The following is a 15,798-nucleotide window of genomic DNA, read 5'->3' on the forward strand; positions in this document are numbered from 1 at the left end:
CTTGAACTTGTCTTACTATAAAAACAGCATCCACTGTGCTCTTTCCTTTCATAAACCCAAACTGCTGCTCATGTATATCTATCGGCTCTCTCAACCTTCCTTCTACTATTCTTTCTAGTATCTTAAATACATGCTCAAAAACTTTATTCCGCTGTAGTTCCCACAGTTTAACACGTCTCCTTTTTGTTTATACATTTTAATCATCCAACTATTGCTCCAGTCCCTTGGCATTTCCTCTACATCCCAGATCTTTTCCAATAGTGCATGCACCCACTCTTTGCCTAGATTTCCCAGTGCTTTAATCATTTCTATTGTTACCTCTGACTTTCCTGCAGCTTTATTTACTTTTCCTTTCTTTATAGCATTCTTGACTTCACTCACTCTGATGTTTGCTATTGGTCCTTCTACTGGAGGAACATTTTCCAATTCTTCACACTCATTCTCATTGTTTAATAGTTGTGAAAAATAGTCTTTCCATCTTCTCCTGACTTCCTCTTTGTCAATGAAGATATTTCCATTTTCATCTTTCATAATTCCTACCTCTCCTACATCCTGCCTATCCTTTTTTTCTCGCTTCTGCAATTCTATAGATTATCTTTTCTCCCTCCGGTGTTCCCACCTTCTCATACCATTCTCTCCTGGCTTCTCCCTTTGCAATCACTACCACTCTCTTTTGTTTCCCTCTTTGTCCACCTATACTCCTCTCTTCTTAGGTAGTTGTTATCTTCTTCCCACCCTCTTCTGGCTATACAGGCGGTCCCCGGTTTACGACGGGGGTTCCGTTCTTGCGCTGCGTCGTGACCCGAAAATCGTCGTAAGCCAGAAAATCGTCGAAAATCGTCAAAAATCATAAGAAAACCTTACTTTTAATGCTCTGGGTGCATTGAAAGCGATGTAAACTGCATTATTATTGAGTTTTACATCAAAAACCTTCAAATTATGATTATTCTGCCGTTTTGGGGCCATATTTCTTCCGTCGGATCGGCGCATTTCTTGAGTCGTTAATTTCTGATGAATATATTTGAAAAGTGTCGTAGCCTCGGAACATCGTAAGCCGGAACCGTCGTAAACCAGGGACTGCCTGTACTCTTTTCCTTCACAGTTGTTTGAACCTCATGATTCCACCACCATGTTTCTTTTTCCTGTTGCTGCTTACCACTTTCCTCCCACACACCTCTGCTGCTGCTGGCACCACAATCTCTTTCATATCATCCCATATTTCCTCAGGCGATTCTGACGTTCCACTCACATATCTCTCTTCTCTGGCTCTTTCCACTTTACTTCTGAACTCTCTTGCCTTCTCCCCCTTCAGCTTCCAAGTTTTAATCCTCCTATTCCTGGCTGGGCCTTTTCTTTTCCTTATTGCTTTCATCCTAAAATCTGCCACTACCAGTTTATGCTGTGCTACAAGAGATTCATTAGGAATAACTTTACAAACCATAGTGATTTTCTTGTCTTCCTTCCTAACCAAAAGATAATCAATTTGTGTCTCATTTTGTCCCCTTTTGTATGCCACCAGGTGACTTCTCCTTTTCTCAAACTGAGTATTCAAGACTACCAGATTCATAGCTTCAGCTAATTCTAACAGTCTTTCACCTTCCTGGTTTCTTCTTCCAAATCCTCTTCCTACATGTATTCCTTCAAAGCCATCAGAACTCACCTACGTGGACATTCATGTCCCCAGATAACACTAATATTTCACTTCTTGGAACTCTTTCGATATATTCTTCTAATTTTACTCTGAATTCCTCCTTCTCCTCTTCAGTACACCCTTGTTTAGGGGCGTATGCCAAGAATATATGCCATGCTTTCTTATCTTTCACAAACTTTAAGCCCATGAGCCTGTCACTGATACGCTGGACCTCTGTGGCATTCTCCTGCAAATCTGGATGGAGAATAATTCCAACCCCATTTCCCTTGTGTCTTCCCCTGCATAGTAAACTTTATATCCTTTTCCAAGCTTTCTTGCACTTTTCCCTTTCCATTTAGTCTCTTGCATACACAGAATCATAATTTTCTTCTCTGCATGACATCAGCCAACTCTCTTCCCTTTCCTGTGAGGCTACCAACATTCCAATTTCCAATCCTCAGCTTTCCTTTCTTTTTCAAATCCATTCTCCTCACTAAGTTCTTTAGCCGCAGTCGTGACTTCTGCGGTACCCTAAGCATATTTCTCACTGCTGTCAGGGGATACTGCAGCACGTCGCTTACGGGGTACGCCCTAGCCCTATTGCATTCAATCATCCACTCGAGATTCATTATTTAGTTTTTGCTACTGTTTTCATACTCGGATGGCTAGACCAGGCAGCAACTCTCCCCATTTATCCAGGCTTGAGACCAGCAGCAAGTTGGACTGGCTTGCACACACACACACACACACACACACACACACACACACACACACACACACACACACACACACACACACACACACACACACACACACACACACACACACACACACACACACACACACACACACACACACACACACACACACACACACACACACACACACACACACACACACACACACACACACACACACACACACACACACACACACACACCGTATATATATAATTCAAATAACAAATTGTCATTGCTTATGTATAAATTCTGAATGTCACAGAACAAAGGGTTAGATATAGAACGAACAAACTTTCATACATGAAACAATGCACATGTACCACAAGCTAAATGAAAGTTATGTACAAAATTCTTGCACAAGGGACACAATGCTGAAAATTCATCCGACAATGAGAATGATGAAAATGAAAACAGAAGGCTAACAGGGCAAAGACAGCAAAGGGAGGTATGTATATGATGATCGTGAATGGGTTACCAGTAATTTCCGGGCCCGAGATATCGTATTTGAAGCCTTCAGAATCCATCTCCAAGAACATGGGCTTCCCCCAAAGAAATCTTTGAAGCATTTTGTCTCCAGGAATGACCACATCCAATTTCTTTAGCATTGTGCAAGAAAATCAAAGGCTATAGAGCCTGGTGATTGTCTTGAAGCCTTTTGTCTCCAGGTAGGACCAAATCCAATTTCTTTAGCATTGCATAAGAAAATCAAAGGCTACAGAGCCTGAAATTGTCTTGAAGCCTTCAAAAGCCCCAGAAACCTCCAGAATTCCCAGAAGCCTCTGGACATGCAAAAAGAGGCAGAAAGGCAGCCAAGGAAATTTATATATGTTTGTATGTATGTATGTATGTATATATATAGCAACATAAACATAATATACACAGCTTCTGAAGCAATTTTCAAGAAATGTTAAAATTAAATTGATGAAATAAATTAAAATTTTTGCCAACTTTAGTAATTTTAGAATAAATAAGCAAAACAGTTTGTGGTCGTTATTTAGAATGAAGCGCATCTGGAGTTCGGTCACATGCACTGAACATATTGTAAAATAATAGAACAGTCAAGTGAGTACTTTTTTTCATATTTCAGTTAGAATAAATGTCAATAAGCTACAATTACTTATCGTTTTTCATTTACACTAGAGCCGGAAAAGTAAAACAGACGAAGTAACACATGACCAGTACTAAGTTGGATTAAATAGGATTATAACCCTTCCACCCCCCTGCGTCGAAAGTCCAAAGTTCCATGTGAGAAAATGAACCAACCCAGCGGCGTGGCGTCTCGCTTATACATAGCGATGTTGCTGTGATTGGCGAATTCCCACATTAGATATGGAAAATCAGGAAAAGTAGGATAAAAGGGGTTCTGGGAGGCAATGTTTTTGTTTGGATATGGTCAACAAGACTTCCTGGGACCTAGAGAAAACATGTTGAAGTGAATTAACCTTGAAAGGAAGGCAGGTTTTTCCTGCCTTCCTTTCAAACGCATGTTCAAAACATCTGCTCTCCGTATATACATGCACTAAATGGCTCGGGTAAATATAGCCCGCTACGAATGTATATGTACTAAACGGGTAAAGGGTTAAGAGGAATTCTACAAAGACAGTGAATGATTATCTTTGGAAGAGATGGGATGAAATCGCACAAGTGTCCACAAATATGTATGGACTTGGGCTCAGAGCATGGTTAGCCTTGCAACATAAGGAGTACTCCACCTTTGCTCTCACACATACTTTGTCACTATATTTGCAAAATGATAGTGGAGAAAAAGCAACGGTAATGCTGGACTGCACATACTCTGGGAATTTGGATGCATCCAGTTCCATCGCTGTCAATTATTAGTGTATAGGCATAACAAATATTATCTTCCTTATCCATTTGAAGGACAATCAAATAAATCTTAATATGTACTGTTTAATAAATAAGGGATTTTGACAAACGAAAAATCTATTTCTGAGGGAGGCCCTGTGTCACCCGGCGAAATTCCATACTAACACGAATTTCTAGGTATAAATATTGCTAAATATGCCAGAGAAAAAAGCTTTCAGGAATGCTGGAGTTACTATCCCCAGATCGAGCGTCTTCTATAATGAAGACGTCGGTATAAGCAAGGGTGAGTGAAGGAATCACAACCACAGAACCACACTCGAAAGATATCCCAATGGCAAAACCCCTCGGAAGAGCGGAGAGCCATACCAGCTCCCACACTCACCCGCCCACCAAGCGGCGACCCCAGCGCCATCTGAACTCATTCCAGGCTAGCACCACCCCCAGGCTTGGCATGCCCAAACCGGGGAGGAAAACCAGACACTGGGAGGGTCGCCGGGTGACACAGGGCCTCCTTCAGAAATAGATTTTTCCTTTGTCAAAATCCCTTTTCTGAGCTCGTCCCTGTGTCACCCGGCGAAAGAGTAACAGAGAATCATGCCAAGACTGCAAAGACACAAAAATAAAGAGGAGGTGAAAATGAATAAAAGCACATGCTATGCAAAACTAGATTTAATATGAAAAATTCAAAACAATTAACAGTGTATCAGATCACAGGTAAGTACAGGTGAAATGAATACCATAACACAATACAATGCAATGACAAGAGTAATATAATTTACTCAACACAAAAGGAGAGGTACAGAAAGCATAATGCAAAACAAACAAGGTACCATTAGGCTAAATCTAAACAACAGCATGGCAAAAACATATACACCAAGACATTCTTAAGGTTAATAATACTAGTATCAATAATGAGGAGCTAGGCAGTGAGGCATGATTGATCCAGGAGAACAGGCAGAGAAATAAATGAGGCAGGCGGGCGGGGGAAAGGATAAGGACTAAGGATAAATTAAGGTGGGGGAATGACACTCCCCCACAGCCACTGTAGAAAATTTCAGAGCTTGAGTGATTTTAGATAGTGGCGTTTAAAACACTAGAGGTGATTTCCATCCCGTGTACTTGGTAAGTTCAGCAAAATCCATATTATGAAAATAATTGGTAGAAGTAGCCACCGCACGGATATCATGAGCCTTAGGCACTGAATCCGGGTTAGCTTGTTTAATGAAATACAGAATTTGCTGTCTTATAGCTTTCAACGAAAGAGTTCCACCTTTTTCCCTGATAAAAAGAGGACCAGATGTACACTGAGAAGTTCTTTGTAAGTAAGCCCTTAAGGTATGGACTGGACATAAGGATTGGTCTTGTGGAAGAGGCACCACCTTCCAAGGAGACCATCTGTCCTGAGGGTCTTCATTTTTCGCTAGGAACGTATGATCAGGAAAGAGGCTTCTCCCAACGGGAGAGGAAATCAATGTGATCGACACCTCTGGAAAGCGGACAGCTCTGAATTCTGGCACCTGAAGCTAAACTAATCAGGAATAAGGTCTTCCTTAACAGATCAGATAAGAGCACTTTGAGAATTATTAATATCTGGGGCAAGCTTCCAGAGCGTGCGTTAAGGAACCAGGTAACAGAATGTGGGCGTGTTACCCGGCCTCAAGCGGGCGCATGCTCTAGGGATGGAAGAAAAGTATGAATCTGTTAGGTCAAGCTTGAAGCCATATAAGAACACCTTCTTCAAAGCTGATTTAGCTGTAGTAATAGTGGCCGGAGCCAGGCCTTTTTCAAACAAAGACCTAAAGAAGGTAACACATGGGTTGTGATTATGATTTGAGCTTCAGATGCCTTCAAGGATGCTGAGTTTTGACTGCAGAATCATATTGTCTGAGAGTAGAATCTAAACACATCAGATTCCAGAAACAGTGTTAGCAGGTCAATGTTTAACCTTCTGTGCGGCAGAGCTTTATGAAGTCCATAAAGCCAGTGCATTCTGGACTTTTGAGGAGGAGAAGCTGACACAGTCTTGGTTTGTACTACTTGAGTCAGTTTGGGTCTGGGTATCTGATGACGCAGCAGGCTCCAGGAGAAGGGAACCAGTATGTACCGGTAATAGAGGGCTGCAAGCACCGACCCTTGAATGACCTGAGTTTGTGCAGGGCTTTCATCAGCATGTTTGTTGGGGCTCGTAGATTCTCTTTCCAACTGATCAATCTATAGACATTGCGATCCGTGGCACTGGGCATAGGGATCAGGTTGGGAGCCACATAACAGGAAGTTTGTGATTGCTCTCCGTGGCGAACAGATCCACTTGGAGTCCCGGAATCCGGCGCCGGATCCAGTTGAATGATTCCCCGTCCAGGGACCATTCCGTCTCCAACGGAGTTAGTCTGGACAGAGAATCCGCTACCACGTTCCGCACTCACGGTGGCTGACCAGATGCCCGGCCGTGTTTGTTCATCAGAAGATGGCAAACATCGCGATTCCTGCAGTGACTTGATTTCAGGCACCTGTTTATGCAATGAACCACCACGGTAGCTGCCTAACACCAACCTGATGTGAATCTGGCGGAGAGGCGAAGTTTCTTTAGGGGTTAGAAACACCGCCCAGCTTGCAAGGTGTTTATATGGAACTGACCAGACATTGTAGACCAAGTCCTTGTACTTTTGTTTGGTGAGTATCCTCTCCAGCCGCTTAATGAAGCGTCTGTGTGGATTACCAGAGCTGGAGGGAACTGGCGGGGACAGACTTCCGAAAGACCCTGGACTAGGGGACCCGCGGAAAGCGCCTTTCTTCAAGTTGCCGGGATTGAAGAACTCTTGTCTCTAGAGCCTGACATTAGCTTTCGTCTCCGCCCACACTTTCTGTTTATGTCTTTAATCTCGCTTTTAGAGCAGGTTTTGTCACTGAAGCAAACTGAAGAGGCAGGAATCCTCTCTTGAGTCGGCGGAGGCTACTTTGCCTATTAGAAGCTTTCTGGTAGCAACAGCTATATCCTTCCGCTTGGCCGGCCGGAAGGATAGCTTATGCGAGGTTAGGTCCCACTGGAGGCCAATGTTTGAAACGAGACTCAGTCAGGCGGGACTTCTCCTGTTCAATTGGAAGGGAGAGAAGTTCGGCGCAACGGCGACGTGATAATGGCGTCACGAAAGATCGATAAATTGGTAGCCGGTTCCACTTGTGGCAGTAGATTCGTGCTTGAGCAGCTGTAAGCATGCGAGCTTTGTCGCTGTGTATGTAGAGATATAGGCGCGACAGATCTAGAATCGCTCTTTGCTGGCCGAATCTTTCTTGGGGACAGTGAACAGCCTGCCTTGAAGCTTGAGGTGCCTCACTTTCTTTATTGCTCTCTTGTTGAAGTGGCTCAGTCACAAAAATCCTGTAAGGGCTTTGGAGGAAAGCTAGTAAAACCACAATGGTCAGGAGGGTATGAGTCAGCTCAACCCAGACCTTGGACACAATGCTGTGTGCCTAAGGACTGAAGGACCACTGGTCTCTGAACCAGTATAGGCGTCCACCTACCTGACTGGTCTCAGTGGGAGGAAGCAGGTTTGTTTCCTCTACCGCGGCCACTTTTCCCCCGGGAGACGGATGCAGCCTTGCCTCTGAAAGGGGCTCGACCTCTACCCCCTCTTGCGCTCCTATTAAGGCCGTGAAAGACCCCACGGCCTTCGCCAGAGCTAGGGTTATCGCCCGGGGCGTGCGTGGCGCAGCAAGGGTTGGGCTGGTTACAGACCAGCCCTTTTATACCCTGTTGGGAGTTGGGCCTTGGAGGTGGACGGTTGGCTCACCGTCGAGACCGGAACTGCCTGAACAACCGCCTGATGTTGTGGTCTCCTGTGCTTCCTGTAACGTTTCCCACGCCTATTCTGGGAACCGCCAAACTCAGAGGTCTTCTGCTTAAAAGCAGAGATACCCCACCGGGAGCGCAGACTCTGGTTGGCCCTGGTTGCTTCACCCAGGACACTGGAGACTTCATCTTCTGGGAAAAGATTGTCTCCCCAGAAAGAACTCTTCATGAGTCTGTTAGGCTCGCATGGCGAGATAATTGGCATCAGCAAAAGATGAACTTCCTGACAGTTCATCTTTGCTACTGCTCAATCGTACAGGTGACGGAACCCTGCTAACAGGGATTTAGTCAGAACCTGAAACAGTGGCTCCTCTGCAAAGGGGCGGCAGTGCTTCTGACAGGCTTTGCTTGAGTTCAAAGACCGGCTCAGCCGACACACGTGCCTCGAACTCAGCCTTCAGGAGAGCATCCGTGGCAAGGGAAGCTGCTTTCGCTGAACTGGTTTGACAGCATAATCTCGTCCAATTTACCGACATTAAATGTGGGCCCGAGGCGTCTTTCCAGAACTCGTCACCCCCGGGGAAGATCAGAGACGTAGGGTCTGATTCCCGAAGCTGAGGCAAGGGTTTGCCTTCCAAGCAAGCCTGAGCGGTTGCGATAGCAACCTTGTTCAGGCAGGGAGTGGGCAGCCTATCACCGAGAGAAAACATAGTGAAGTTGCCCTTGAAGGGTCAGCCGTGTTCTCCATACTGCCACTTTCGGTAAAGGTGCCAAGAAGCGAATTTAGCTGATCCCTAGGGAAGATCACCAGTCTTAGGGACCTTGTCTGGCCACCCAGGCACCATGCGTCAGCCTAACGAAGCCTGGGTAGGGGGCAGAGATCAGCGGGAAGAACTCCAGTTCTTCGTCTGGTACCTAGACCTTCAATGGTCAAGGTGTCTTCATGCGGATGGCACGAAGGCAAGCGCCATGGGTTCGCCACGTCAAAGGAGGGAGAACTGGCGGTGTCAGGGATCGTGGTACCTCCGGCCCACGGAGGCCCGCGCCATATCAGCGATCGAAGTCTCCTGATTCTGGGCGTCTCATTAATCTTACTGAGCTTAGCCTCTACCTCCGTAGAACCTCTGCAACAACATTCCCTCGCCTCCGGGTCAAAGCGGGCTGGCCCGCCGAGAGGAGCTGGGCTTGGCCGCCCTCTTACTACACTCCATGCCCGGGGTACTCGGTTTGCTCCCGGAAGCCAAGGGCCAGCACCCTTTGAGAAGCCGACCCAGAGGAAAGGAGATGCCTTCCGTGGCGAACATGGCCTTAGCAGCTAGCGACAACCAACTTGGGGACAGTGGAGCTGAGCTCTGTCCCCAAGATGAAAGATTAATTAGCCCTGAAAAGAAAGAGGATGAAGGAGAATCAAAGAGAAGCCCGCCCCACTGCCTCACCTCACTGTTCTACCCCTGGTCCTGCGGTGAGCATCGCTCGAGGTCAGGTCGAGAAGCAGCGGCGGCGTCTTGGAAACATCCGTGTAGAGTCTCTGCCTGAGGGATTGAGTCGCGGCCGGATCTGCTCGATGATAGGTGCGGCCCACGTCAGGTGGTATGGCATGCCCGATCGAGGTAGCTTGAAGCAGGTCCCTCAGCTTTTCATCGGGCGTGGAGCTTCCCGGCCGGAACATTCACTCCGAACCCAGCCACCCAGGCGGAAGACTCAAGGCCTCTTTCTTGGAGGACTAATCGGCCTGAAATGGAGCAGAGGTGAAAGGGCCTTCAATACCGTGTTAATATAAGAGCCAGATGTGACCAAATAAGCTGTGACTACTTGTGGTAAAGCGGAAGTAAGCAGCTTGCCGACTCGTCCTGGATACATCCGTACGATGCGAAGCACACCTCACAGCCGTTCGGATGCCAGACAATCAAGTCATCAAGCCGGACCGCACAGCCAGCGTGGGTCCGACACACCCACATGCCGTGGGGTTGGTGGAGGATGGCGGCACATCCGAATCTCTGGCAGGCAGTCTGTAAAGAAGTGTGAAAAGTATATGAACCTACCATAAGAAACTTAAACTATGTAGGGATAAGTATTTTCATACCATGCTACCGGAGAACTCCGATTGGAGATGAAAAACCCCATCAGAGACAGGCGTGCTAAGCAAAGGAAGCAAAATATGGTGAAGCAAAAAGTTTCCCGACTGCGGAATCTCCTGTGAGCAAAGAGAGTTAGTCGACAAGGACCCTTACCACAAGGAGCATGGTAATAAGCGGCCAGACCCAAAGGAAGGATCACCGGACTCTGATATGAATTAAAGTAAATATATCAACCTGGCCAGTAAGGTTAAGCCCATCTTGGGACCAATAACAAATGTATACATATAGGGTGGTAAAGTAACCAGTGAACATCAACATTTCTTTGCTCCTCATATACTTAAAATATGGTGAGCAAAAAGTCTCTCGACTGCCGGAATACTCCGGCGGAACGAGAGAGTGAATCGACAGGACCCTTACCACAAGGAACGCCAGTAATAAAACCAGTAGACCAAAGGAAGGATCACGGACTCTGATATAAGATTAAGTAAATATATATCAACCCGATGGCGGAAGATTTAAGCATGGATAATAATAAATAATATATATAAATTGGTAAAGTAACCAGTTAACATCAACATATATGAGGTAGGAGTCCCCGAAGTCCGGTACCATCACCGCACCAGAGATCCCAAGCCTCTACATTCGAGTAAACAAGAAAGATGAGGCAAGCCACAACTGGACCCGCTTGGGCAGGTGTACTTTGCATTATATATACTACTATACATATATGCGTGCTGAAATCCGACTAGAATGACCCAGGCAGCCGGCGACGCGGGAGGCAAGGGAGGACAGGAGATGATGGGAGGGAGGAAGTGCAACCCTGAGAATGTTTGAAAACCCACTCAGTCTGAGGAGAGCGGGTAAACGAAACATAAAGTCAAGACAAATGTCACCAGGAACCATCCCTGGGAGGGAGCGAATCCCTCCACCGGGGAGGACAGAAGTACTTTCGGGGTGATCATCGGGACCGTGTCACCTGCGAAGATGACAAGGAGTGACTTAGGGTAGGCTAGGGAAGGGGAAAGGCTAGGTAAGGAAGGAGGGCTTAGACCAGAAGGAAAACAGGAGACTAGGAAGATGTGAACCCATCTCCAACTGTAATCGCAAACCGTACTAGGTAAAGAAGTAATACCCAAGTGGAGAGCTCTAGGCCACCTAACGGAAGGGGAAAGGGAAGCAGCCCTAAGATCCACGCTCTCACCTTGTAATAGGCGCAGTCCTATAAAATACGAAGGGGAGAATGAAGGGAGGGATGGAGAACCAACAGGAGAGCAATTCCTGTAATCGAGAAGAGAGCATGTGAAGAACAGTAAAGTAGGGGAATGCTAAAATAGCGTGGAGAGACACGCAGGGAAAAACTCTGCCTCGAAAAGAAGGGGGGAGGACAATGGGAGTCTCACTCCACAACCCAAACAACTTGATCGGTGGATGGAACAACAACAGAAACTCCCTCTGCCTGCTGGTCCTCTCACCTAACCAGAGGCCGAGATAGGCTACCAGGAAAAGCCTAACCTTGTACTAGGCAATATAGAGGGATCAGAAATTTGTTTTTATTTAGCATTTCCCAACGTTTTGTGAGAGAGAGAGAGAGAGAGAGAGAGAGTGTAATTGTCATTGTGAGTGGTTCGGTTGTTGGAGTTGGTTTTACGGCTGTCTCTCTGTCTGTCGGTCTGTCGGGAGTTTTTCGGTTTTTGGGGAAGTCTTGGGCAGTTGAGTCAACCTTGAAAGTGAGCAGGAGTTGATCTGTTTTTTGGTACCAGCATTAATGGTTCATGTCTCTTCTTTTTTTGTTTGTTCGTTTGTTGGTGGAGGGTGGTTTAGTTTTGTTTTTCGTGGTTGTGCTGTGATTGGCGACCGTGGACCTTATCCATCTCAGCAACCGAAGATCTAGGGTGAGTGTTGTTTTGTTTGTGGGTTAAAATTCCGCCACATAATATTTGGCGCCCAACGTGGGGCTCGAACCCACGACCCCGAGATTAAGAGTCTCGTGCTCTACCGACTGAGCTACACCCCCCTTTTTTTCATACAGACAGAAGAACCTTGTAAAACCAACTCCAACAACCGAACCACTCACAATGACAATTACACTCTCTCTCTCTCTCTCTCTCTCTCTCTCTCTCTCTCTCTCTCTCTCTCTCTCTCCTCTCTCTCTCTCACAAAACGTTGGGAAATGCTAAATAAAAACAAATTTCTGATCCCTCTATATTTCTCCCCCCTTTTAGCATTTCCCAGCAACCCTGCCTGCACCTCTTTCAAATCGCCTTACGCCCAACACCCACGGATGCTCCCTGGCAAGTCCTCTGGAGAATCGTACGTTAAGCGAACACTTAATCATTCTCTCAGACTCGCTCTCTCTTCCAGCAACATTCAGATTTACATGTTCTCCTCCATTCTCTCTCTCAGATTCACGCTATCTTCTTCACTATTACCACTCTCAGTTTCATCCACAATCTCACCTATACCCTCTAACTCGTTCCCAAATGCCTCCCCCAATTCTTCAACTAACCCATCCCATTTGCTCATTGACCTTTCCAATTCTTACCTTGATTCATTCATGCTTTCAATCACTCGTCTATCTCTTTCACGGCTCTCTTACTCTTACACTTCGCTCACCTCAACCCGTTCCTTACCCTACGTTCAGTCCAACTCCAGTTATACCAAACCACGCATATGCCATACGTTCTATTCATACCATCCCATTCATCCGTATTGCGGCTATCACTCATTTTCCTTTGGCACTCACACTATCACACACAACCTTTACGATCATTCCGTTCACTTACGTTCTTCCCTTTCTTCGTTTTTCTGCCATACTCTATCAAAACAAATTGCTTCATGCTGCGTCAGTCTTTCAGCAAAGCCCCCTCATGCAACAACCCCTCACGTACATGCATCCTACGCTTTGCAGCTTGCATCCTGGAGGATCACCCATTTGAACCCCTTCACACTCAGTTTCCCAGTCGCTGTCACGATCACCCTCTTTCGATCTGCATACACACTTGACGTCCCATGCCCTTCCATTCCACATTCGTCACGCCGCTCTCGGTTCTGAACACATTCTTGCATAATGCCCATTCTTACCACAGTTGCCACATATTACATTCACTCGGGTACCCCTACAACCATTAGCAACATGACCCACCTGTCCGCACCAGTAGCATTTAACGCCCCTATCTTTCGTACACTCCCTTACCAAATGTCGGTTGCCCACACCCGAAACACACTCCCTAAGCCCACCTACACTCTCATTCTTTGTATGTCCTTCCTTTCCACATAAAACACTTAGCTCGACTTCACTCATCGACCTTTCCCTTTGTACACTACTATCCTAACCCGTCCAACCCGTTTCCCTTACAAACCCATCATTCATCCTCACTGGCACCTCCATTACTTGCTCTTACACTCCTATCTAATACTATCGCCTGCATTCTCATTGGACCTCAACACTGCATCCCTAAAGCACCAAACTCTGGTACTCTCTCATCTACCCCAGCCCTTACACTTACACTTCTGCTCTCTTTTATAACCTGTCAAGCTCATAATCTTCTACAATTTCCAAAATTTCTCCCCAAGTCAACCTTTCATTCGTCCATCTTTCTTCTCCTTCCTTCAAGTTCTACAAATTCTCTAACTCCATCTGGCACTGTCCTAACAACTTCATTACTAACTCCCTTACATTCATCTATCCATCATCCCCAAACTTCTTCCCTTGCCAACGTCTCCAGCCTACAAGCATACAGTGACAAGGTTTCCACAGCTTTCATTCTTGCCTCATCAAGTTATTCTTCCTCTTATACTTAACACTCGCTTTCATGCATATAAGCTTGCTCAACTAGTCTAGCTTTCACCTTGTCATACCTCAGCATCCCCCACACTCATAATAACCTATACATATCAAGTAGAAACCCAGTCAAATACTCTCTAATTCTGGTGCCCACACTCTCTTGCTTTCCCCATACTTATCTGACAAAACCTTTCATACTCCCTAAAAGAAATCATGCACATCCCCTACTTCCATACTCTATACTTTTCACACAGGTACCTCCCTCACAACATAGCCTTTCTCCTTCTTTCTCCTTTCTCCTCACTTTAGCTACTTTTCGCTCTGTCCTTTCATACCCTCTTCCGAATACAAAGAGTCCACTTCTGCACTTACATTCATCTTACTCATTACACTCTTCTTCCCCCTCTTTTTATCCACTTTTATCCACTCACCTCCATCCACCTCACTATCACTACTGCCTTCACCTCTCCTTCTTTCCTGCCTTTCCCACTTCTACCATGCCACAGTTTCTTTCCTTTCCCTTCTTCCTTTTCTTCCCCTGACTTATCATATTTTCCTCTGTTTCCTTCCTTACTTTTCATTCCTCTTTTCCTTACCCTGCCTCTCATTCCCTCGTTTCTTATTTCCTATTCCCATATCACTTTCATCACTCACGCTTCCATTCACTTCTTCCTCCTTTTCTTTCTCTCTTGCCCCTTCACACGTTCCAGAGGACCTGCCTCCAACAGCCCCTTCTCCAAAAACACCCTTGAACATACCTTTCATCATTTCTTCCACCTTTTCATCATTCCTTCCAACTTTTTGCTCATCCTCTCTTCCATCCTCTCTTCCATTCTCTCTTCTGACTCTTTCATCTCCCTTTCATTTCTTCTTTACTTCTTAGCCACATTCCCCATCTCCTCCAACTGACTCCTCAATCTCTCATTCTCACCCCTCCAACCACGTATTCTCCTCTCTCCAACCTCACCAGTTCCTCTTCCATCTTCTCTTCAGTCCCACTACCAGCCACCAATCTCACTTGCAGCTGCAATGCACCAGCTGCCCCCACGTTGAAATGCTAAAGGGAGAAATATGAGGATCAAATTTGTTTTATTTAGCATTTCCCAGCATTTTGTGAGAGAGAGAGAGAGAGAGAGAGAGAGAGAGAGAGAGAGAGAGAGAGAATGTAATTGTCATTAATTGGTTCGGTTGTTGGAGTTGGTTTTTCACGGCTGTCTCTCTGTCCTCGATCTGTCGGGAGTTTTGGTTTTAGAGGAAGTCTTAGGTGATTGAGTCAACCTTGAAAGTGAGCAGGAGTCGTCTGTTTTTTTGGTACCAGCATTGTGGACGTATATCTTCTTTTTTGTATTCGTTGTTGGTGGAGGGTCGGTTTAAGTTTTTGTTTCGTGGTTGTGTGCTGTGATTGGCGACCTTGGACCTTATCCATCTCCAGCAACCGAAGATCAGGGTGAGTGTTGTTTTGTTTGTGGGTTAAAATTCCGCCACAGCAGGGCTAGGACAGGGATGTTAACCAGAAATAATAAATAATTAACCACCAATACTAATTATATACACTAGACATTAATATCAGCTTGTGCTTGGCACGTAGCCTAACCAACAAAGTGACAGGAAGTAAACAGATAGGACTGTACCTGATGCCCATGGTAATAATAATAATATTTTAAAAAATATAATAAAACATGACATCAAGCACAAACACCAATAATAAATCTATAACTGACCAATGGGGAAACATCCTGGGGAGACACCTAAGCGGGAAATACTACGGGAACCCTAAATGTAAGAACCCCTATGATGGGAAGTTCTATGAAATTAACATTAGAAGATACCCCAAAGACCCAACCTAGGCAAGACCACCAGGAGGAATCTAGGGGGTGACGATAAGCACAATATGGCCGGCCAAGAAACCAAACGAAACAAGCTGGACGGGCGTACCTCGCGGTCGACATGGC

General features: G+C 45.7%; 1 protein-coding gene and 1 non-coding gene across 2 annotated transcripts in view; one reads left to right on the plus strand and one right to left on the minus strand.

The window, feature by feature from the left end:
- The window catches only part of LOC136841045 (molybdenum cofactor sulfurase-like), a 258,205-nt gene that overhangs the window by 110,719 nt on the left and 131,688 nt on the right, over nt 1-15,798 (plus strand).
- TRNAK-CUU (transfer RNA lysine (anticodon CUU)) lies at nt 12,001-12,073 on the minus strand. Its single transcript has one exon. It is a non-coding gene; the product is annotated as a tRNA-Lys (tRNA).

The sequence above is a fragment of the Macrobrachium rosenbergii genome, chromosome 8, assembly GCF_040412425.1.
Source record: "Macrobrachium rosenbergii isolate ZJJX-2024 chromosome 8, ASM4041242v1, whole genome shotgun sequence".
In the NCBI taxonomy this organism is placed as follows: Eukaryota; Metazoa; Arthropoda; class Malacostraca; order Decapoda; family Palaemonidae; genus Macrobrachium; species Macrobrachium rosenbergii.